Source organism: Anarrhichthys ocellatus, unplaced genomic scaffold, assembly GCF_004355925.1.
Source record: "Anarrhichthys ocellatus isolate YVR2014 unplaced genomic scaffold, GSC_Weel_1.0 scaffold38, whole genome shotgun sequence".
In the NCBI taxonomy this organism is placed as follows: domain Eukaryota; kingdom Metazoa; phylum Chordata; class Actinopteri; order Perciformes; family Anarhichadidae; genus Anarrhichthys; species Anarrhichthys ocellatus.
Window position 1 is genome coordinate 2,215,353 of NW_022280068.1, and position 25,541 is coordinate 2,240,893.

Here is a 25,541-nt window from a genome sequence, read left to right on the forward strand (position 1 = left end):
GCTTCTCTCCTTTCTTCCCTCTTTTATTTTGTTCCAATTGCCAGCCCTTTCACTTTCCAATTCCTCTGTCCTACCTCATGTTTGCCCAAGAGAAAGATAATTTACTCAGGAAGGGGTTTGTTTGAATTACACTGATCCTTGCAACACATATCTGGGGGGGGTTGCTCTTACCTTTCAACCACACAAGGTTGTACTTGACAGCAGTTTGCTTCGTGTTACGAACTGTTGATTAACTAGGACAGCTAATGATAAGCACTGTCCTATAAGAATGTATATATACAAGAGACCGAGATGGCCCTTCCAATGGCACGTCTCCCAGCAGAGCAAGCATAACATGTTTCGAACCTGACATGAGATAGCCCCAAGTCCCTAATGAGTAGATAGTAAAGCTAACAGCTAATATATCAATCTATTCCTCTGGCCAAGTATGAGGAGGAGATTAGATTTTGAGATGTCGGTTTGGTTTTAGTTAAGAAGTCTCTGCGTCAACTTTTTTTTAGATTTGGTACAGGAACTGTTTTTAGTAGATCAGCTCATACTGCTCAATTTACAGTCAATCAAGTTTCGTGGTGTTGGCCTGTCTGAAAGAAATGAAAGGGCCGAGTACATAAAGATTAGTTCCTTTTATTTATCAAATCATGCACTGACTTTTGGCCAGTGATGATTGATAGTCTTAAATCATCTGCACAATAGAGGTTGAGAAGGATAGAACTACTCTCGTTTTTTCATGTAGCACAAATGATATTGGTGCACAGAGGAGACTGAACACTGTGGAAGTTCAAGGTTTTCTGTGAAATTACTTTCGAAGAATGCTTTTCAAAGATATGGACAAAAACAAATTTACAATGATGTGAGTACACAAACATTAGTACATTTTCAGGGGAGCTGCAGTTTTATGTATAACAAATTGATCGCTGTTCAACTTTGCTAAAGTATGAACATTTCTAATGACAATTTATCCTAGAATATGGATAGTAAACCCCAGGAACATGTTTACTTTCTTTTAGGATGACCAATGAAGGAAGTGCTCAATGAGATACCTCTGCTTGGTCAGTGCTCCCTGGAGTCTAATACCAATGTAACAAAGAACCCTTTAACGTCTATGCAACGCACCAGGCTTTCAACTATCTCCAATGTAAACCGATCCACTTTATTATTAGATGGTCAGAGCAACTGACGTAGTATGAAGTCCACATAAACCGCTTAAGTTGGGTGGATGGGAAGCTCAAACAGGACCTTCACCCAGGAGGCCCCTGTTAGTGTCCCATGTGAAACTTTACAGTCTATACAACTGAAACTATATAGTACATTTGTGGTATGGATGTTTAATAAAAGAACATCTTCAGCAGTCACAAGACCACTCAACAAAGGCACACTTTGTTTGTTCATCCATCCACCAGGACCTCCACATTTGCAGTACTTTTTACTGCTTCATAAGAACAGTTCTTTTTAGCAAGTAACCAATGCTGTTGTTTTGCCAGGGAAAACCTCACCCCCATCTGTTACTCTCTCTCCCAGTTTCTTATTGAAAAACCCTTTACTTCAAGCTCTGGACCCTTTGTTAGATATCATGACTATTTTAGCTTTACTATCTACTTTTAATCATCCAAGAGGTGCTAGAGAAAACAAAACAGAAAGCAAAAAGTACTTCAAACATCACATCTATTCAACAAATAAAGTATCAGCAGGTTATATCTGCTCTGTGAAAAGACTATTGGAAGATGTAATTCATATTAATGGATGCACTATGAATATGAATATATTTCCATCAACACAAGAGCACAGCACTTTCCACTTGATATTGCAATTTTATTTAATGTTGTCATCTAGATTTGAAATTGTTTACAGTGTTTGGGAGTCTGTTTATGTAATGTGCATGTGCTGTAGCGAGCTTACTTCCTAACCAATCCAATTTCCTTTTCATGAAGTGTGCCAGAATAATGGAACATTCCTGTGTGTATCTTTACACAAGCGAGTGTATCTTTTCATACACACAACAACCAGTATTCCTGTAGGAGGCTGTTTTCAGAGCACAGTAAAATAAAGTATCAATGCTCCTTAAATGGGGCTGCACAGTGGTGTAGTGGCTAGCACTGTCACATCAAGAGCGCCCAGGTTGAACTCTCACATGCTCTCCTACCGTGGGTTCTCTCTCACGTGTCTTCAATTATCCATCCATCCATCCATCCATTTTCCTCCGCTTATCCGGGGTCGGGTCGCGGTGGCAGCAGGCCAAGCAGGCTGACCCAGACCTCCCTCTCACCGGCAACATGTTCCAGCTCATTCTGGGGGATCCCGAGGTGTTCCCAGGCCAGCTGGGAGATGTAATCTCTCCAGCGTGTTCTGGGTCTTCCCCGGGGTCTCTTCCCAGTTGGACGTGCCTGGAAAACCTCCAGTGGGAGGCGTCCAGGAGGCATCCTAATTAGATGCCCGAACCACCTCAGCTGACTCCTTTCGACGCGAAGGAGTAGCGGCTCTACTCCAAGCTCCCTCCTGATGACCGAGCTCCTTACCCTATCTCTAAGGCTGAGCCCGGCCACCCTACGGAGGAAGCTCATTTCGGCCGCTTGTAGCCGCGACCTTGTCCTTTCGGTCACGACCCAGAGTTCGTGACCATAGGTGAGGGTAGGAACGTAGACCGAGTGGTAAATTGAGAGCTTTGCCTTCCGGCTCAGCTCCCTCTTCACCAAGACGGTCCGGTGCAGCGCCTGCTTTACTGCTGCAGCCGCACCGATCCACCTGTCGATCTCCTGCTCCATCTTACCCTCACTCGTGAACAAGACCCCGAGATACTTAAACTCCTTCGCTTGAGGTAGGCGCTCCGTCCCACCTGGAGGGAGCAATCCACCAGTTTCCGGCAGAGAACCATGGCCTCAGATTTGGAGGTGTAACTCTCATTCCCGCCGCTTCACACTCGGCTGCAAACCGCCCCAGTGAATGCTGGAGGTCATGATCCGAGGAGGCTAACAGGACCACATCATCTGCAAACAGCAGAGAGGCGATCCCGAGACCCCCGAACCTGACGTTCTCCGCCCTGAGGCTGCGCCTAGATATCCTGTCCGTGAAAGTCACGAACAGGACCGGTGACAAAGGGCAGCCCTGGCGGAGGCCAAGACCTACCGGGAATGTGTCTGACTTATTACCGAGAATGCGGACACAGCTCCTACTGCAGTCGTACAGAGACCAGATCGCCCGTTGTAACGGGTGCGGCACCCCATACTCCCGCAGCACCCCCTACAAGAACCCCCGAGGGACCCGGTCGAAAGCCTTCTCCAAGTCCACAAAGCACATGTAGACTGGATGGGCAAACTCCCAGAACCCCTCCAGTAGTCTTGCGAGGGTAAAGAGCTGGTCCACTGTTCCACGGCCGGGACAGAATCCGCACTGCTCCTCTTGAATCCGAGGTTCGACAAGCGGTTGGAGCCTCCTTTCCAGCACCCTGGCATAAGCCTTCCCCGGGAGGCTGAGTAGTGTTACCCCGGTAATTCGAGCACACTCTCCGGTCCCCCTTTTTGAAGATGGGAACCACCACCCCGGTCTGCCATTCCATGGGCACTGATCCCGACCCCCATGCGACATTGAAGAGGCGTGTCAGCCAGGACAGCCCAACTATGTCCTTTCAGCATCTCAGGGCGGATCTCATCCACCCCAGGCACCTTGCCAGCTTTTTAACTACCTCAGCGACCTCTGCCAGGGATATGGGTGAGCCTCCCCCTAGGTCCTCAGGTGCTGCCTCCTCTGCAGAGGACATGTTGGTCGGGTTTAGGAGTTTCTCAAAGTGCTCTTTCCACCGCCCGACGATGTCCCCCATCCGGGTTAGCAGTTCCCCCCCCTGCTGAGAACAGCCTTGGGTAAGCCCTGCTTTCCCTTCCTGAGCCGTCGGATGGTTTGCCAGAACCTCCTTGAGGCCAACCAAAAGTCCTTCTCCATGGCCTCCCCGAACTCCTCCCATGCCCGAGTTTTAGCATTCGCGACCACCGCAGCTGCAGCCCTTCTGGCCTGCCGGTACCTGTCAGCTGCTTCAGGAGACCCCTGGGCCAACCAGGCCTTGAAGGTCTCCTTCTTCAGCTTGACGGCTTCCCTCACCTCCGGTGTCCACCACCGGGTTCTCGGGTTGCCGCCATGACAGGCACCGATGACCTTCTGGCCACAGCTCCTAGCGGCCGCATCCACAATAGAAGCTTTGAACATGGTCCATTCGGATTCTGTGTCCCCAACCTCCCTCGGGATGTGTGAGAAGTTCTTCTGGAGGTGGGAGTTAAAGACCTCCCAGACAGGGTCCTCCGCCAGACGTTCCCAGTTCACCCTCACTACACGTTTGGGCTTGCCGGGTCTTTCCAACCGGTTCCCCTGCCATCCAGGTGGTGATCAGTTGATAGCTCTGCTCCTTTCTTCACCCGAGTGTCCAAGACATACGGCCGCAAATCAAATGATACGATTACAAAGTCGATCATTGATCTCCGGCCTAAGGTGTTCTGGTACAAGGTACACTTATGAGCCACCTTATCTTCGAACATGGTGTTCGTTATGGCCAAACCGTGGCAAGCACAGAAGTCCAATAATGAAACACCATTCGGGTTCAGATCGGGCAAGCCGTTCCTCCCAATCACCCCCCGCCAGGTTTCTCCATCGTTGCCCACATGAGCATTGAAGTCCCCCAGGAGAACTATGGAGTCGGTAGGCGGCGCCCTTTCCAGGACCCCTCCCACCGACTCCAAGAAGACCGGATACTCCGAACTGCTGTTTGGTGCATAAGCACAAACCACAGTCAAAGCCTTGCTCCCCGCAACCCGTAGGCGCATGGAGGCGACCCTCTCGTTCTCCAGAGAGAAGTCCAACACAGCGGCGCTCAGCCGGGGGCTCGTGAGTATTCCCACTCCCGCCCGGTGCCTCTCACCCTGGGCAACTCCGGAAAAGGACAAAGTCCAACCCCTCTCCAGGAGCTTGGTTCCAGAGCCAACGCTGTGTGTGGAGGTGAGTCCAACTATATCTAGCTGGTATCGCTCCACCTCCTGCACCAGCTCCGGCTCTTTCCCCGCTAGCGAGGTGAAGTTCCACGTCCCTAGAGCTAGTCTATGCTGCCGGCGATCGGCATGCCCAGGCCTCCCGCCCGACCTGCCGCCCGGTCTGCATTGCACCCATCCCCGATGCTTGTCCCTGCGGGTGGTGAGTCCACAGGGTGGCTGCTCCATGGTGGTTCTTCGGGCTGAGCCCGACCGGGCCCCATGGGCGAAGGCCCGGCCACCAGACGCTCGCCTACGAGCTCCCCTCCTGGGTCTGGCTCCGGGAGGGTGCCCCGGTTTCCCTGGTCCGGGCGAGGTGGCTGAAGTCTGTGGGCTAACTGTCATAAGGGTCGTTTTGAACCGCTCTTAGTCTGGGCTCTCCCCTGAAACCTGTTTGCCTTGGGAGACCCTACCAGGGGCTAATGCCCCGGACAACATAGCTCCCAGGATCACTGAGCCACTCAAACTCCTCCACCACGTTAAGGTGGCGATTCGCGGAGGAGTGTCTTCAATTAAACAAAGATAAAACAGAAGTAATTGTTTTTGGTACCAAGGACGAACGATTGACAGTCAGCGCTCAGCTTCAATCACTGACGTTAAAAACCACAAACCAAGCCAGAAATCTAGGTGTAGTTATGGATTCAGACCTCAACCTGAACAGCCACATCAAGACAATTACAAAATCAGCCTACTATCACCTGAAGAATATATCAAGGCTTAGAGGACTTATGTCTCAACAGGATTTGGAAAAACTTGTCCATGCATTTATCTTGAGTAGAATGGACTACTGTAACGGTGTGTTTACAGGTCTCTGTAAGAAGTCAATCAGAAAGCTGCAGCTGATTCAGAACGCTGCAGCTCGAGTCCTCACTAAGACCAAGAAAGTGGATCACATCACTCCAGTTCTGAGGTCTTTGCACTGGCTTCCTGTCCAACAAAGAATTGACTTTAAAATCCTGCTGTTGGTTTATAAAGCACTGAATGGTTTAGGGCAGGGGTCTTCAACATTTTTCAGGCCAAGGACCCCCAAACTGATAGAGAGATGGAGCAGGGACCCCCGACTATATATATTGTATAAAATTGTGTTTTATATTAAATGGGCCTGGTACCGGGTGTATAACTCTTTATTGTGCATTCAATACTAAGCTATTCAAATTTTAATTAAATTTTTTTATTTAACCTTTATTTAACCAGGTGAGTCCCATTGAGATTAAAAATCTCTTTTTCAAGGGAGACCTGGCCAAGACAGGAAGCAACACATAGTTACAGACAGAAAACACAGAACAAGACAAGTTAAAAGAAATTAAAAGTTAAGAGACAGTGACTTAACATTGAAAAAACATTGACATTTTTGGGAACCTGCATCTATTTCTTTCATTTTAGATTTAAAAGCAGTGAGTGGTATCAGTTCTTTTAGTTTTAAGTCATTCTGCAACATATTCCAGGATGAGGGTGCAGAGTACACAAAAGCCCTTTTTCCCATTTCCGTTTCCGTTCTGGCATTTGGGACAGTGAGCATAAAGAAGTCCTGAGAACGCAAGGAGTATTGTCCGACACTTTTCCGCGTGATCAAGACACACAGGTAGCTTGGTAGCAGACCAAGGATTGCCTTATAAATAAAGGTGTACCAATGACAGAGCCTACGGGTGGCCAAAGCAGGCCATCCTACCCGCGAGTATAACTTACAGTGGTGAGTCAGAGCTTTACAATTGGTAATGAACCGCAGTGAAGCATGGTAAGCTGTGTCCACCATACGAAGACAGTTAGCAGAGGCATGCATATAAAGAAGATCACGATAGTCCAACACAGGTAAGAAAGTAGCAGCAACTAATCGCTTTTTTACATTAGTTGAAAAGCAGCTTATTTCGAAAATAAAAACCCAGTTTTAACCTCAACTTTTTCACCAGGTACTGCACATGTGGCTGAAAAGTGAGGGAGTCATCGATCAAAATACCCAGATATTTATAAGAGTCAACAACCTCGATTTCACTTCCTTCAAGAGTGACCACCGAAGGGATATTCTGTGGCCTACTCCGAGAGTTTGAAAACAACATAAGTTTTGTCTTATCTGTATTTAAAACAAGTTTCAGTTGAAGAAGGGTATTTTGAACAACATTAAAAGCATTTTGCAAGAGATCAATTGCCTGCACAAGAGTTGACGCACAGCAATATATCACAGTGTCATCAGCACAAATAATACACAGGTTCATATATTCATGTTTTTATTTTAAACATGTGCAAGGTACAGTGAGTTGGGTGGCCGTGCCATTGCCATTTATAAAAATACCTTGTCAGCTGATACCAATGCCAACATCAACATTGTCTGTCAATTGCATGATAATCATGCATATAAGCTATTCAAATTGATGTTTTTATTTGAAACATAAATGTGGAAACTAAAATGAGTGATGGCCTATTAGTGCCACTGCCATGCATAAACATACCTGTTATCTTGCATACAATACTGAACTATTACAATAATGGACAGATTCATGTTTAGAGAAAAAAATATATATTATTATTTTTTTTTTATTGTCTAATCAAACAAAAATTCCGCGGACCCCCTGTTGAAGACCTCTGGTTTAGGGCCAAAATACATCTCTGATCTGCTGCTACCTTATGAAGCATCCCGACCCCTTAGGTCGTCTGGGACTGGTCTACTTTCTGTTCCCAGAGTCAGAACTAAACATGGAGAAGCAGCGTTCAGTTGTTCTGCTCCACATATCTGGAACAAAGTCCCAGAAAGCTGCAGGTCTGCTGAGACCCTCAGCTCCTTTAAATCAAGATTGAAGACTTTTCTGTTTGCTGCTGCCTTTAATTAAACCAGATTCAAGGATATGAATCAATTTCCTGCATTTCTGCATTTTACTACTGTATTTTATTTCTTACACTGCTTTTTAGTGTTTTAATGACTGTTTTTAATGTTTCAATGAATGTTCTTAATTGTTTTTAAATCTCCTTTTCTTTTGCCTTATGTTTTGATGCTTTTAATGATTTATGTGAATTTGAATTACCTTGTTGTTGAAATGTGCTTTACAAATAAACTTGCCTTGCCCAGATAATCTGTGGAAATAGAGAGATAGGAGAGTTATGTATAGGATTGAATAAGAGATGATGAAAAGAGAGGAGAAGAGGTTGAATGAATGTGAATAGGCATGGACAGAGGAAGGGATGAGGTAGGGAAGTAAATGGATGAGGGGGAGGTAAAACTGAGACAAACAGGACAGGATGGCTTGACCTGGTAAAAGTCGCCTTGCCTGGTGTTTAGAGTTGTGGTTGAGATCCATTAAAAAGCTAAGATTGCCTATGAGGGCAAAGGCTTTGTAAAGATGGATATGCTTGTCAAGAACTACTATGGGTTTGTAGGGTATCAAGGCCAATCAGAAGTAACATTTTGGGCTAAAATGATATTTCACTTATTAAATAACACAGTCAAGAGACTGTGTCCCAAAGGTACACAGTGCAGTCATCGTGACTGAAAATGAATTAAGCCCTTCAAACACATGAAGGTTTAAGAGAGTCCTTGCACTGCAGAAAAGCTGATTTGTTGTTCCACAACATCTCATAAATATTACAAAAAGGTAAACAGGCTCACACAAATTCATTTGGTTTGAGAACTATAATGTCATCAGAAAGACAATGAATATTTACTGCAAAAAGCTAGATGAAGGAAAGAAATAGGCCTGGCCTAATTCTTTACTGACAGATCCCATTTTGAAACAAGCAGATTTATAAATTGAACACAGTCAACACAGATTTTCAGGAAAATTGTCTGATTTGTTGATAGATACTGCAACATATGCAACATCTTTAATGGAATTGATTAGCTCAGTGTGCCTTTCAACTTTTTATTTGCCTACTCAGCTGATCTGATGTCTGCAGAAATTAACAACACAAAACCTCAAGTCCCTACTGTTAATATCTACTATGAGGGGATGAATCAAATTGAAGTCAAAATTGTAAGTAGTTTAAGGGAGCAATGTAAGTCAGGCAATGGTACAAAAGTAATAATTTAAGGGGGAAAAAGTGCATGTTTGTCAAAACGATGCAAGGGTACCAATGAATAATTCATGCACTCAAATTATCAAAAATGTTACTATTGATACCTGCCGGGCTCCGTATATTCTTGCCTCTCACAGGAGCTGTTCACACACAGTGACATTTAAAGTTGTCTTACACCTGTTCAGTTTGAGTCATGACATGCTCATTTTCAACTGTGACAAATGGACAAAGCTCCTTCTGAAACAAGAACATGGGGTTGGCTTTCAATTTCTGCTGTGTGTGATGCTGGTACACTGAGCTGTGTTCTGGCTTCTATGTTAAGGGGGTGTGTCTTCTGGTGTCTGTTGCCGGAGGAGGAGGGGCCAACTTTGAATGTTGTGTTTACAAACAGTAGGCTACAATTCCTACATAGTATGCCTTTAATGGCTGCTTGCATCATGACATTTGTGCTGTGAACAAGGAGAAAAAAAACCTTCCTTGATAATTTAGAAGTAATATAATTGCAATATAAGAAACAGCATTTCATAGCAAGACAATATCTTTTTTCAATGGTACCTGCAGGACCACAGTGATTTTGTGTGACTCTTCATAAAAGTACAGTTTCAGATATGAATCTGAGCCCAGTTTTTAGGTATTTGTGGTTCCCTGCTGGGAATAGACTCTGGGTCCAGACTTAGCGCGCACACATTAAGACTGTGCTGTTTTTTTGGAAAGCACGAATTCTCTGGGAGTCGTGCTGCTGTTGCTTATCAAGCAGCACAGAGTCTCCTTCAGCTTCTTCTGTACTGGCAGGGGGTCTGTGTGTGTGAGCATGTGTCTGTGTGTAGATGCCCGCACCACATCCACCTCCGCCAACACCAGCCAACACTGGCCCTGTCTGTCCTTGCAGGTGGTCTCAGAAACACAAACACTGAATACAGTGAACACACACATTCCTTTGTGTCTCCTCACCTCAACTCACCTGTTTTATCATGTCTCCGTCCATCCGTGCATCAGTCCATCCTCCCGTCTTTGAACCGTCCCTCTTTTCTCAGGTCCTTTATGTACTACATCCATATGCTACTACTTCACAGGGAAATGTACTTTTTATGCCACTACTCCGCAATTTTTTGCATAATTATACAATATGATGGACTCTATAACGTGGTATATTAGGCAGTATTTAGAGATGCTTTGTTTCCAAAATAATGTCTATTAACTTGAAAGCATTAATGGAAGTCTTTATTCTTTACTTTATTTGCGCATGATTTGTAGGGATAGTTTTATTGGTTATGTGAATATGAGTGAAGGTGAGCATTGTGTCTTTTTGAATCAATTGTCTCACTCTAAAAAGGCACAGTACTAGCACCAGTGTGGAGCCTTTACACAAGTCACAGTATACAAATATTGTTTAACAACACGGCCTATCTCAGGTCCCAGTTTCGGGTCCCTGATATTAGGATCCAGGCACACCTTATTAAAACAACACAAAAATGCAGTAGAGGTGGTCTTAAGAACCGCAGAGGGGGATTACGATATTTTACAAACTGGAAACGTTTCAACATTTGTAACACAATGTTCTCTTTATTTACTGTTTTCTTAAATTAACACAAGTAAAATATACAGCAGTACACAGCCAGATATTTATCATTTTAAAAGGTCCACAGATGCACACTTAAATGTGAATTGCCTCTATCTGAATAACTTGGCAATATAGCAGAATGAAATAAGCAATATTGTAAGTGACAATGACTCTGGAGGCTTCAGCTGCGTCTCCTCCATTTAGTGCAAAATGGCTGCCTAGTGGGAGACAAGATGGCATGGAAAAGGGTTGGATAGGAGGACATTTCAAGGCCATAGGGGGTCAATGCTTCAAACTTCATTCAGTGACCGGGACACAATGGGTCGCCTGCAGAGTGAGTGGAAAGCTTAGAATAACACTAGACCAGAAAGGAGCTGCGGAACCAGGGGGGTTTGCCTCTGTGACCCAAAATGGCTGACTGCAGAGAGGCTAAGGCATGTAATGATATGTGTCAGAGAGACACTGGCTGGCTGTGCAGGGGGTCAAACTGTGTTACTCCTAAAGTGGAGAGATTACACTGAAAAAAATAATCTAGCTTCATCACAGACAAGTATGTAACATGTTTCAGGACTATGTCAAGTAACATGACACTGCGATGCTGCCTTCACATGGTATGATAATAACCATCAGAACATCTTCACAGTTCAAAGACTGGAGACGTTTTCATCTTCAGACTGTTTCATTCAGCTGCCGAGACACCAGTGAGTTGGATAGCCTCCAATTTCTTTCAATTCACTGAACACATTAATCCATCTTTCACAGAAAACAAGGAATTGTAGTGTCAGATAAAAATATTTAAAAAATTCTGAATCTAGATATCACAAATCCTTCACAAAATAGATTGGGAAAGTAATTAGGAAGTCATATAAATCTGATGAAATACTACTTTTTTTCCCCGGCTATTTTCACAGAATAACATTATTATTTGTACACATTTTTCTGACAACACTTGTATGTCATAATACTTCCAGAAACCGTGAATTATGTGGACTCACTTTACAAGAAAGTTATTAGTGTTTTCTACAGGACTGTTCACGTCAAATTTGGTGTACCAAAATGGTGAAATAAGAAAAGAGAGGACAGTGGTATGGAGCAACATTACACACACAGACTGAGTTGTGGAGGATCCCACATCACACAATATCATAACCTGCTGATCATAAACGGCCTGCTATCCAAGCAGCACCTACCTCTCTGTTCGTACATGAACTGGCTGCCCCAGGCACGACACTCTGCCATGGAACAGAACCAGACAGAGAGACACTGCTCGTCCATGGGGGGTCCAGGAGAGCTGGGTTTCCCTGTGGAGTCCGTGTGCTGCCTACTGAGTTTCCCATGACCGTTCATTTTGTAAGGGCTTGGAAACATGATGGCTCATGAAGGCGGAGGCATAATACACATTACAAAGCAGACCGACAGAAGAGGGTACATTAAGGCGCTGCTTTAAGCCTACCTTGCCTTACTCTTCACGTCATCTGCATTTGTTGAAGCCCTCGTCCTTTCAAAACCTGTGAATGGAAAGCTTTTGGTCTTATCCTTCTCCACTCCTCAGTTCCCACAGAAATTCTTTTTTGAAGCAGTTTTACTTGAGGGAGAGGTGAAGGCCTATATTATTTAGACCAATCTGGTTCGGTTTTTTGCATCCGGGGAATGTGATTTACTGATTGAAAAGGAACGGAGTAAACTTTACATTTTTAATATGCTTTGGCTTTTAATAAACACAAATGTATTGCCGTTGTATTCTTGTTATTGTTTTAGGGATCATGATTTACTAAATCCTATCGCTTTCTGATCCTTCAACTCAAATTTGTTGTCATCTCTTTCTCTCTTTCTCGTTCTCTATCTTCCAGATGTGGGTGTTTGCGTAGAGTATTCCTTTTCAACACAAGACAACAATATCCTCGGACAAAGACACGCTGCCTGACTTCTTACGGACATAGCTTACCGGTAAGATTAAAACATTTTTTTAACTTTAAGTCTTGTTTTTACCCATAAATATGAATATTTCAGAATCAGACTAGGATGGAATTGTTCGGTCTTCAGTTAATTGCATTAAGAGTCGAACTAAAATGAAAACACACAGTGGAGCGCTGACTCTATAGTTCAGTGTCAAAGGTACAACAACACTGTGATTTTATTCGTTAATGTATTAATTATGCAGATATGCATTAAATCAAGCATCAGTGGAGTTCAAACTCAGCTCCCACACAGCATAAATATGGAATAAAATTGACAGTGCCTCATCTGACCACATGGCACACACATGAGACACAGATTTATTTTGTAAAATGGCGTATTAAAATATTAGTTACACTACAATACAGATATCGCTGTGAATCGCTGCATCTGCTGTTGCAAAATTGGTGCTCCGCAAGACGTCATGATTCGATTGGGTGCTACGATGGCCATGGTTAATTTGAGCCCTTTGTTTAAAACAGGAAGTGATGTCATTGCACTAATGCATGTTCATTGGCTGTCAAATGTTGCCATGGGAAAGCCTTCATGCTTGGGATGAAAACATTTCGACAGAGGTTTGCCTTGTAGGAGCTCATACAACAACATGTCTTCCTTGGAAACCACACTAGGTGAGGAACCAATTGAAATGCCGCTTGCAGAGGCAGGTCAGCCAATCAGCTCCGTGGCTTGGATAGCTAACCCAATCACAATGCAAGGTTTTCTGCAGCCCCATGTGCTACGTTAAGTCCATAAACTGATGATGGTTCACTTGGTTGGTTTCAGCTCACTAGACTGGCATTTCTGTTAAACAGGCATTGGCATACTGGTTAACATGGCAGAGCAGGGAGCAGGGGGAAACGCCGCACACTCCTCTGACATGACGGTCACAGAGCGCACTTCACCGTGAGAGATTAGAGGTGCGGCCCCTTGTTGAAGATAAAATAAAGGGCCAATCATTCAAGACGGCCTATACTGAGTAGTTGTCATGTTGGAAGGTTGAACTTTTTAAGTTAATTCATTCTAAGTGTTTGAGATGTTTATATATCAGTGATTAAAAGACAATCAAATTCCTTTGTTCATAGATTGAGAATATTTTAACAAAAAAATATATATATTAAAATTCACATGGCATAGAATACACCTCATTTTATAGAACAAATTATTGCAAAGATTAAAAACTAATTGAGATAAAATTACATTGTTTGTTTGAAGGAAAAGTACAAACTCTGTTTGTATTTTAAACCCACTGAAATCATTGTAATTTGAATATAGGATCATCCGTGTAGCCTTTATAATTGTGTAACAATAATATCATAAATTTACCATAATAAACATATTGTTAATAATTTTATTATTAGCTCATTTCTGAGTGACCCACTGACTGACCAGTGCGCTAAACAGTTGAGAATGGAACCAACTAGGTGTCAATATGTGGTCATTTGTTGCAGTTATTATTGTTATAGGCCAACAAACTATGAGAAAAACCTTATTGATGGATTTTTGGCTCACTACACTAGAAACACTGACACTAAAAGCTGGACAATGAAATGAACAGCATGACATACATGCCTCACTTACATACTACGAACCTAACTAACTGCCTTTGAGCATTCAGAATTTACACAAAACAAATACACCTGCATGGCAGACATACGCATAGAAGTATTCAGATACTGTTACATACATAAATACACTCTACAAAATTAAAGACTTGTTCTTCGGTGACACATAATAATACAAACAGTAATAGCACATAGCAGTCATCTATTTAGGGTTCACATACAAGAGTTTGCCTTGACTTAGACAATCCTGTGCTAGCAATCATAAATGGTTACATTTATAAATGGCTACATTTATGATCGACAGTTTGTATGTGTTAATAACATATATTAACTAACTAATAACTACTATTTTCGATATTTGATTTAAAGCCAGCCCTTTTAATTGAGACGAAGAGGAGAGAAAAGCAAAAGTATACTTTATATACAGTATATATATATATATATATATGCGTTCTAAAGAATCAACTTGAGTTCTTCATGTTGAAAGCACATGTTCTAAAATGTGTGTGGAAACTACATAAAAGGAAAAGAAGTGAGAGAAAGAGAAATACAGAAAGCAAGAGAGAGAATAGAACTTTTTGACAGTTATCCCAACCAACAACCAAGGGTGGTGTATATCCATGCTGTCCTATTTTTTACTCCTCACTCCGGGTACGGCATCACACTGTGCATACTCTGTGTGTGTGTGAGTTTGTGTACATGCTTGCATATATGCCCATGTTTAACTTGGAATAACATTTCCTTGTGTAGCTGGAAAAGCTTGCGTGAACACAGGTCTATCGTAGGTGTGTGTTGGGGGATGCATATATATGTATCTGTGTGTGTGTGTGTGTGTGTGTGTGTGTGTGTGTGTGTGTGTGTGTGTGTGTGTGTCAGAACCCCCTCTGGTGCTTATTTGCCATCGCTATGACAGAGCATACAGCTGCATCTCAAGACAAACTAGGCCAACTGCAGCTCTGTGGAGATGGAGCTGCTGACATTTGGCACCTGTTATCCAAACCTCTGAAGAATTTGTTATATCAGAGACACTCAGGTGTAAAGAACTCTCTGTGTTCCTTCCTTCCTGACCTGGGTTTCTTTCTTCTCCACTGATTCCTTCTCTCTCTATTCCAAAAAGCACCAATTGTGGGCCATGTAAGAGCTCCTATTTGTTCAGATGTATGTTGGGCGATGAGAGTCAACTGGCTCTTAATGTTAAAGCCAATGTCAAAGTTTACCAATTCTGGGAATGCTGACTCTGATACTGACTTGTGTTTTGTACTGTGGCAGGAATCACTGCACCATTCTTAGAATGAACAAAAAATATTAAAGCACCCGTAAACTATAAAAGCAGAAAAGCTCCTTTCTCATTTAAATTTTTCATCCCAAGGCAGCTCTGATAGTGCAGATGTATCAATTGAATTTGCAGGCTGCGCCACAGCTCGCTTGTTTGCAACACTCTACTGTATGTTGGTGGGAAGACCTTAGTACCCTTCTAAAAAACAGATCTACAGGTGCATGTTAGGCTATCTAAACTGCTGTTAACAAACCAAGCAGCTCCTCCGCCAACCTAATGCAAAGGAGTACACATTCCCTCTGTGAAGATGCTTTGTTAATAGGCGATGTGTGTGCGGCTAACTAGGACAACACACAACGGCAGCATACAGCAGTGTCAAAACACCCGCACTGATTGTTTCATATTTAAGGCCATACACTGGCCTCTTGATGCATGTTATTGCAGGTTATCACACTGTCCTTCCTATTCAGCATGGTCCAGAAGAGCAGTGATCATCACATTCACTTTCCGGCTTGGCACCTTCAGTTGTTGACTACTTCTATCTGTGAGATGTCTCCTATAAGGATTCAATTGACGCATTGCTCTGCAACATGGCTAGTGTTTGGATGGACCCCATACTCACTGATGTTAAGGAAGTTTTGACTACTTTTATTTAAAGTTACAAAATTGCCCACTGTTTGAGGAAACAGAATTTATCTGTGGCATCTCAATTAGTCAGGATGGGCCTCTCTTTATTGTTGTAGCCCTACTTTGTAGTTCAGTGTCAGAAAAATTGGGTTTTGTTCAGGGAAAAATGAGCTTGATGCAGCTTTTAAGTGCTGCATTTTGCATCTCAAACCAAACTAGGACAAACCAAAGCTTTGGAGATGCAGAGGTGACATTTGGCATTCACAGCAAATCTCCACAGAGTTCCTCTCAGAAATTCTATTCTTATCTATGTTTCCTTAGATATGTTTGTTTCCTCCCAGGTTCTTTCTGTCTGACTTGCTTACTTTGTTTCTTACCAGCTATCCTCTGAGGAATTGAACTTGTGAAGGATTCTGTGTCCATTCACCCTTTCTTGATCGGTATATTTGATTTTTTTTCCATTCTCATGTAGCAACATGGACTAAGAACTGCAGTGTTGGTCAGTTTAATGATCCAATGTAGACTGTGGTAATAGCTTTCCATTGGCCACCAATTTCAGCCGGCATTCTCCTCCTCTTCAGCTATCTACGCTTGCTAAGGCAAAATAGATAGCGCTTAGCGCCGCCCAAGATGATTGTGATTGGTTTAAAGTAATACAAACAACTTTGGCCACATCAGCCCAAAAATTAAATGAAGACCTGTAAATATGATGATACATGATAATCGAATGGGTGGATTGACATGTAATTTACTCAGCACAATCATGTTCGACAAATACTGTTTGTGGTAGATGGACTTTGGGTAGTTTGTTAAAACACCTTCGGTCAAAGGACCGAAGGTGTTGTACAAATTGTAAAGAACCTTGAGGCATATTGAGATTTGGGATATTGGGCAAATAAATCATTTTGGTTGACATCTGCCCCAACAACTATTAGAAATTTTGTAAAAATGTAATATGAATAATTAATATATCTTTGGTGATCCCTTCACCGTCAGGTCAAGATTCCGTATTTCACCTAGGTTTATGAGCCGATGCTGACAATACATCAGCCTTAGCTATACTTTGTGTTTGGTGCTAATTAGCAAACACATGCTAACACACTAAACTAAGATGGTGACCATGGTAAATACTGCCATGTTTGCATGTCATTGTGCAACATTTAACTCAACTGTGCCTAAGCCAAGCCTCAGGGCAGCGCTAGAATGGCTGCAGACACGGCTGTGTTGTTCAAGATTTGTACATTGTGCTGTGTACTTACCTGGATTCTTTTTTCTTTTTGACAAGACGATAAAAATCACATCAACAACCACAATGATGGAAAAGATGTGAGTTAGTACTGGCAGTCGGAGAAAGTTCTATGTAACGCTAGTATCCTAATGGCAAAACAGTGGGTGGTACAATAAAACGTTAATGACCTCATGGCCTTTCTTCTAGCACCATCCGCCGGACACACTTTATATTCTGAATAGCAAGATACAGAGTGTAAAGACTCTCCTCGGGACACAGGAGGCTGGACAAAAAGCAGGATAGAACTTGGTTAGTCTTTCACAGGGCTAACACAAATGGACAGGAAACCACAATTACACCTACAGCTAATTCACCCGAATGGGAGGAAACACCATGCGTTGTGTACAGATTGTGTTTGATTCATTGTGTATCTTCTCACAAAAATGCTCTCTCACTTTCTCTCTCTCCCTCTATATGTGTGTGTGTGTGTGTGTGTGTGTGTGTGTGTGTGTGTGTGTGTGTGAGTGTGAGAGTGAAACGCAGAGAGCAAGAGCATTCATTGGCTCTCTTTTCCTATTAGTTTCCGTGAATAGAATGGTGTTTGTAGCAGCTCTGCCTTATTATGCAGTAAACAGGCGTGTCCGTCTGCAGAACCTCTGCACAGAAAGAGCAGAGCAAGTAATAATGGGTGGGGTTTGGGAAAATACACACCACCACACAAAGACACGCACATACAAATATACACACAGGGGCAGTGCAAGGGTAGTGTGCGTAGTGTGATAACTTCATCTCAGCGTGGGGGCGAGTTGCGGGAGAGTGAAGCGCCTGGGGAGAAAAGGATTATGGGTAGGGAGTGGGGCGCGGCGTCAAGACCGCACGCTGAGAGAGACGACGCTTGACCCAGACGGAGAGAGAGATCCTCACACAGTCGCACACACAAACAAAGATGCATAGCTTTACTTGTTGTGGCACACACACCTAGACTTCACTCTCTGAAACACACACACACTCCTTCACACAGATCTGTTTTTTATCTCTCTTTACCACTTCTACAATGATTCTATGAAGAAGGAGCGAGGAGAGAAAAGGGTACTCACTTGACCCTTACAAGGCGACAGGTTTATCAGCTGTCCTGGTCTTACCTTTTCTTCTGTCCTCTCCATTTCCCTTCATCTTTTCTCTGCTCTCTTGTTCTAGCTTCTGTCTGACTGCATGCCATTCAATTTGACTGCCAGTTACCATGGCAAATGACACACACAGAGAGCATGAGCTGCGTGATTATAGATCTGTTCATCTCATACACCCGCACGCAGCGGCGGCATCACACTCGGTGCACTCTGACCTTTTGTCACGGAGAGATTTAACAAAGCGTAAAAGAAGAAGAAAACGACCGGGGTTGAAAAAGGATGAAAAGAACAGCAATTAAAAGATAATTATCTTCTGAAAAAGGGCTACAAATTTCATAATGTCTTTATTGCTATAAGAAGGACAAAGGGGGAGAATGAGTGGATTCCCTGCAGTGTAAATGTCAAATCCTTGCTTCGACCTTCTGCTACTTTCTTGTGGTTCTGCTCATATAGATTCAAATTCAGATTGAATGCTTACAGTGGAACTGCAAATCGCAAAAAAAATGTCCATAATTTGCAAAAGCTTGCCCAATCCTTGAAATATTTCAATAAAGAACTTTCAAATCCAACTAGCCTTTTTCATACAAACATCCCAATTAATAATCCTGGCGAGAAACCTGGATCAAATGAAACCAGAACATTTATTAAAACCTTTCTAGTGCTTCCATCCAGGCTGTAGATCACCCCCAAGCTCCACCAATTCAGAATCTCAGCAGGCCATTTCTTCCCTTCAGCCTGAACAGAACCAGCTCTAACCTCTGATACCTCAAACCAACAAATGTATTTATGAAGCTTACAGGTTCACTGCACATCCTGAAAAGCTTCTCTGAATTAAGCTTGGGCCACAATATTCACAAAAACACTGTACAAAAAAAATATATATATATATTTTAAAATTGAATTTACTGAAAATGACAACATAATAGCACACCTCTAACAGTTAGTGGCCACAGTGATCACAGGATGACATCAGATTTCCATCTGTTAGAGCTCTCAATTCCATTCAATTTTGCTTTATTGGCATGAAAGTTTAGAAACAGTATTGCCAAAGCATCAAAAAAATTAAATATACAATAATATTAATACACAATAATATCAATACACAATAAAATTAATACACAATAAAATTAATATAAAATCTAGATTGATTATTAATTATATATATATATATATATATATATATAGAGAGAGAGAGAGAGAGAGAGAGAGAGAGAGAGAGAGAGAGAGAGAGAGTGTGTGTGTGTGTGTGTGTGGGTCAGTCACTGTCCCTCAGCTTGTGGCATGTTAATACATATTGGGCAGCAAGATTTGCCCTATCTCCTTCTCCTAGGAGTATTTTTAGTTTTAAGATGTCACTAAATTCTTTAAAATCTGAAATTACAGAGTTGAATTTTTTAAAGTACATGTTCCTAATTTTATTGAATGTTTCACACTTTAGGAGGAAGTGCATCTCTGTCTCAGCCTCACCTGTCCCACAGTGACCACATATTCTGTTTTCTCTTGGTTGCCATGATGTTTTGTGTCTTCCTTTAGATTTCCAGTGTGTGGTCACTGAGCCTGTACTTGGTGAGGATCTGTCTCTGCTTTCTATCTCTGACAGTCGAGAGATATTCTGCCAATTCATAATCTCTTTCTAGGGCCAGATAACATTATAATCTACTTTGGCTTTTACTTTATTCTTTCCAGTGTTCCAGATAGGTTTCTTTACATTGGGTTATAATTTGTTTTACTCTGGTTGGTGTTTGGAGAGCAGTGTTGTAGTGAGACTGGTCCCAGTGTGTCTGAGAGGAGGCAGTTAGTCTCAGCACCAGCTGACATAGGGGACTCTTCTCTGGGCTCAGCTCTTGGGTTTGGAGGGCTTTGGAGTGGAGGGTGTCTGGGGGGCTGCATGCATTTGTTGGTGTGTTTCTGTGTACGTGTAAAATGTATCTGCAGCATTCTGCGTGTAAAGATTCTGTTGGATGTTTGTCCCAGCGGGTATAACTATGATGACTGAGTGGACCATACTTCACTACCATATAGTGCAATGGGCTCGATGACACTGTTAAATATTTTAAGCCAGATTTTAATTGGGATTTGAAAATTATAAAATGTTCTCTTAATTGCATTTAGAGCTCTTGGAGCTTTTTCTTTTATTGCATTCACTGCCATGTTGAAACGTCCTGATGCTGTTATGGTTATACCAAGGTAGCTATAACTCATACTATGTTCAATGATGTCATTATTTATAGTAAACTGGTATTTGTTCTCCTGACATCTGGGGCGTTTTTGAAAAATCATGACATTGCCAGGGCCCAGTTGTGACAGAACCTTTCTACTATGTCCAGCTGTTGCTGTAGTCCTTGTTCAGTAGGAGACAGTAGAACCAGGTCATCGGCATAAAACAGACACTTCACCTCTCTATCTAGGAGGGAGAGCCCAGGAACAACACATTGATCCAACTCAACAGCAAGTTCATTTAAATAAAGTCGGACTTAAATTGCAACCCTGAGGAACACCTCTTTTCTGGTTGAAGAATTCAGTTTGTTTGTCTCTGTTAAAACTCTCACAGCTCTCTCTCTCTATCTCTCTCTCATTCTCTCTCATTCTCTCTCTGTCTTATTATCTCTCTCCCTCTTTCTCTCTCTCATTCTCTCTCTCTCTCTTATTTTCTCTCTCTAATATGATTTTTGCAAATTGCTCAGCAAAGACCATTGTGTACATTAATTCCGTATTGGTTGCACTCAAAGCTGATCAGTTGTCATTTTTAAATCCATTATTACACACAGTAGGGGACGTCTTGTAACATAATTTATGAAACTGATGGCACTACGGCAGTTCTATAAAATTAGTTTGATCCATGCTGAATAGCAACAATTTTTCATATGTTTTATTGTTTATTGTTATATTTGCTTTTTATCATTCAGTTGATTTAGTTATCTCTGTTTTCAACAGATGGGTTGTTAACCTTCCATAAAGTTTTTTTTGATGCAGATCCTGAATATTCAGGTTAAAATTGAGTGTAGACACACAATGAAACACAGTGGCAGGAATGCAAAATAATGACACAAAAGCCAAAAGTCCGAGGGAAGTGTGATGGTGAATTGCTTGTTGACGAGTGCTTTCACTATAATGTGTATTGCAGGGAAATTGAAATGATCTGTGTGTGGAAATTGCTGTTCCTGTCATTTGTCTGAGAGCTTGAGAGCACTTTTGTAAAGTGAAAGTGTGGGGATTGGTTCCAATTGCAAGTCCTCACAATATAGCTGCATAGAACTTTTTCCCTCCGGAAAAGAAGGCAACAGGGCTTTGTTATAGGAGCAGCAGTCAGAGAAGGTAAATGTGATAATTCATTCTTTTAATTGCCAAATATTTTGAATTTGGATCATGATTTTTTTGCATCATGAATTTATACTATTTGATTTAATAATGTAAGTTCTCACGATGACTCATGAAACACCACAACATGTCTATTAATTTTGTGTCTTTGTTTGTCTGACAGACTGGACTCTTTTAGTTTAAGATTAAAGCAGTCATCAGATAAATCAGGGTCACATTAATATCAGTGTTTAATGGGAGAGCCAGTGACATTAACCCTCATGGCCACAGTTCTACTTAACCTGTGAAAAGCTGGTCAAATGTATTATTGTTGTAACACGATGCTAATGTTGGCTTAAAATAAATAGCTAAATTGCTATGCTGTAATGTTATGCTAATGCTAGATTTCAGTCTTTACATGTGCTTTTGAAGAAGGATATATGTGAGAAAATGTTTTGATTAATGCCCACATGTATAGTTGAATGTAATTTAATGAATGTTTATACTCGTAAGAGCTCATTTATGTTTTATCTGTTCCGTAGCTCTTACAGTGTTTTCTGGAGATTGGTTGTGAAGGAGAGAAAAGTAAATTTATGCTCATCAAAATAAGGCTGACAGTTGAACATGAACAAAGGCCTCTGGAAACATCAGTACGCTTCACCATTGTCTGGCTGGGGTTTGCTACACCTACCCCAACCCTAACTACCACGTTAGGGGCACCTTAGGACAATGGTGGATAGTGGGGGGCTGTTGACATGCCACAGTATCCTCGTTTCTACTCTACATTTATGACCTCCTTGAAACATTTTTTGGGGGGTTTTGACTGAAGAATGTATAATAGAGAATCTTATACACTGGATGAAATCCAATTTCAGATGAGCAGCTCAGGCACACGTCATTAAACATCAGTCTTTATATCTCACTCACAGCCTCTGTCGCGTACTGAATGAGAAGCTGTCTTACAATAATAGTGTGTAAACTGATCAGAACCACCCAGGCAGATCCAAGCAGTCCATAGCTATATTAACTTTCTCACTTAAGCTTTAAACATATTTTTAGGTTTCTTTACATTAGAGACATCTAGCCAGATCTTGAACGCTGTTATTATATGAGCCATCCAAGGCCAAATGTGCTGTCTGGGATGCCTCATTTGTTTCTGTTTTGAAGACGCAACCTGCCATGAAGTTAAACTCAAGGTCTAAATGGATCTGCCACTGAGTAGAGTTGATGCAAATAGATGTGGATGAGCATGATAATGGACGTCTATTATCATGTGTATGGTTTGGAGGCCTCATAGAATCTTCCTTATAGAAGTTGGCATTGACTGGAAAAGGTCAGATCAGCTTCTTTTTTTCCTCAACATCTGTGTTCCTCTCTCTTGTTCTTAGTGCGACCACACACAGAGAGGCAGTCCTCTTCCCTTTCTAGCTGTCACTCGCTCTCTCTCAAACTGTTCTTTTAATCAAAGAATTGCTCCCAAAAGTGTCTCAAATATTATGACTGGTCCAATAGCTATGGAAATCACGCCGGCGTGTTGGAGACATGGCCTTTTCTGAAGGACCCTAAGGACCCAGCCGTCACAATACAGTCTGGCCTGTCAATCTCAACGTTCCCTTCCCTGTGTCATATATCAGAATTCCTCCACCGCCTACCTAAACACAGGAGTGGTCTGCAAACACACACACACACTAATGCATTTGCTCACACATAAACTGGCAATCAGGATGCTCTTGTACTTCCGTATAGTCATACATCATACATACAGTGTAGGTAGAGTGCACAGACATAGCTCATCATTCGCAGACAGCACACCTGGAAACTGTAATACATAGTACAGTAGACTCAGATTGTCTGCATTGGACTTTACGGATGCATGCAGTATCCCTACCATTTGTTTCTGATAAATCAGACACAGTGAACTGCTAACTCCAAAACTACCTATTGAAATCCCATGTGCCACCTGTAAATCCCAAAGCAAACTGCTCTGTTATTTATACAGTTCTGAGGAGCGAGGGACAAAGTGAAAAAGTGAATCTGCTTTAATCCAAATAAAGGTTTTCCTACTGAATGCTGACAGCAGCGTCTAACGTTTCAGGATTTGTCATTACAGATCAACATTCCTTCATCCATGAAAATATGGCATTAAATCAGCCTATTTAAAGAATCACCTTCCAAAAAAGAATCCATGTTAATGGTATGGTTGTTATGCTTAACATTGTTAACCTATTGAGGAGATCCACACAATCACAACAATTTTTTGTAAGTTTTTTGCCATTACAACAAACCGTTGTTGGGAATGTACTTTGGTGAGCTCAGAGTTCAAATAGATCCACATTTAACACATACTAATAAAACCATTGTATAAATAGATGTATTACATTTTACATAAAAGCATAAGCTAATGCAAATATATGGAAATGGATATATACATAAGATCATTTTTCCAGTTATCAGCAGTGATGCTGTTTATTTTAGAATGTGGAAAGTATGCTTTTAACACCTACTAATTATTATGTATTAGTTGCAATAATGTAACATTTGCTGCTATAGTTCTGTAAAATCTTTGAAGCAACCTATTCATGTTTGAAAAGGCTGATTAAGAAGAAATTAGAAGGTCCTGTACCAGTACCAAATGCATATTTAAATGTCAAAGTAGACACTCTGAAATATTTCTTCATATTATAAGTGGAGACCCCAAAAGTGGGTCATGGCCCCTGTTTTTGGTGGGTCCCACCATAACAAGAGAGCGTCCTAATGAGCTTGAGTCTGTGGGAGATGCAAAATTTATTCCATTTCTGTCCCAGGCTGAGAAAGTTTAAAGAGCCGCCACAGTAGGGGATTTTCAAGCGGCCCCCTCCTGTGTTTCTTCAAATACAGGAACCGTCAAATGGCTTGGCTTGGGATTCAATATATCACACAGAGGATAGCCCTCTATTCCACTTAAATATTCAAGGCAATGCTATCCTGTTCTCACTGTCCTCATTGCTGTAGGCCTTTAATGATGGGTCAGGACCAAGAAATGGGTCATAGGCTTTTTTTTAAAGGCCAACTGACACTACGTTGGCATTAAGTGGGGACCACATATAGAGACACTGATACGTTATCTTCCCGCACCAGTGTTTATTGAAGTGTGTTCACAAAGGGAAATGACGTTTCCTGAATACGTGATCCGTTCATGATTGTCACTTACTGATGTGCAAAACCGAACCTTACGTTTGTGCTGAAAATTATTTTTCTGTTTTCTATCTCACTTCGGAGAGAAACCATGAAGGGTAATCATTTACTGTAGCTGCTGTACAGCCCAGTGTACCAAAGAATAAACACAAATAAACATCCAATGGCAACATTCAGTTCCAATTTTAAAACAGTATGTGTGTGTAGCATGGCTTTCACTGTGATCTTTCCCTATCACCTAAGGATGTCGGACAAAGCATGGGACTTGCTTTCTTTTATCCATGACCACTATCTTTCCCTGAACTTCACCAATAGTATTTGTACCTAACCCTAAAATAAAACCTATAACTGTGTAAAGGTGGCAGACAAGACATAGTCATATGAATTGTTTTTGTAATGGTTGTATCTAATTTAGCTATCCGCTATTAGGATAACGCATGCGGATCAGTGACCAACATGTGTTTTTTTCAAAAGGGTTACAGCACTGAACCAACTTATGTTAATGATGGCAATATAAATTTCCTGTAATCTTGAACTTCTTGAGCTTATGCAAGGCTTTATGTCTCAGACAATATATAAGCAAGAGTGTAATCTTAGAATGTTTAGATGTCTAAAAGTTGAGTTGTGTGTAGCAAATGGTTTCTCATTTAGCCATTGTTTTGTATGCATAGTTTTGGATCATTATACTGTAGTTTACATTCGCATGATTGCCTCTATGTAGCAGGCCT

General features: G+C 41.9%; 1 long non-coding RNA gene across 1 annotated transcript in view; it reads left to right on the forward strand.

Moving 5' to 3' along the window:
- Window positions 1–12,507, forward strand: part of LOC116394271 (uncharacterized) — a 413,803-nt gene extending 401,296 nt beyond the window's left edge. The window contains exon 6 of the long non-coding RNA XR_004213447.1: window positions 12,417–12,507. This is a non-coding gene — a long non-coding RNA (uncharacterized LOC116394271). The remainder of the gene's footprint in view (window positions 1–12,416) is intronic.
- The last annotated feature ends 13,034 nt before the right edge of the window (window positions 12,508–25,541 follow it).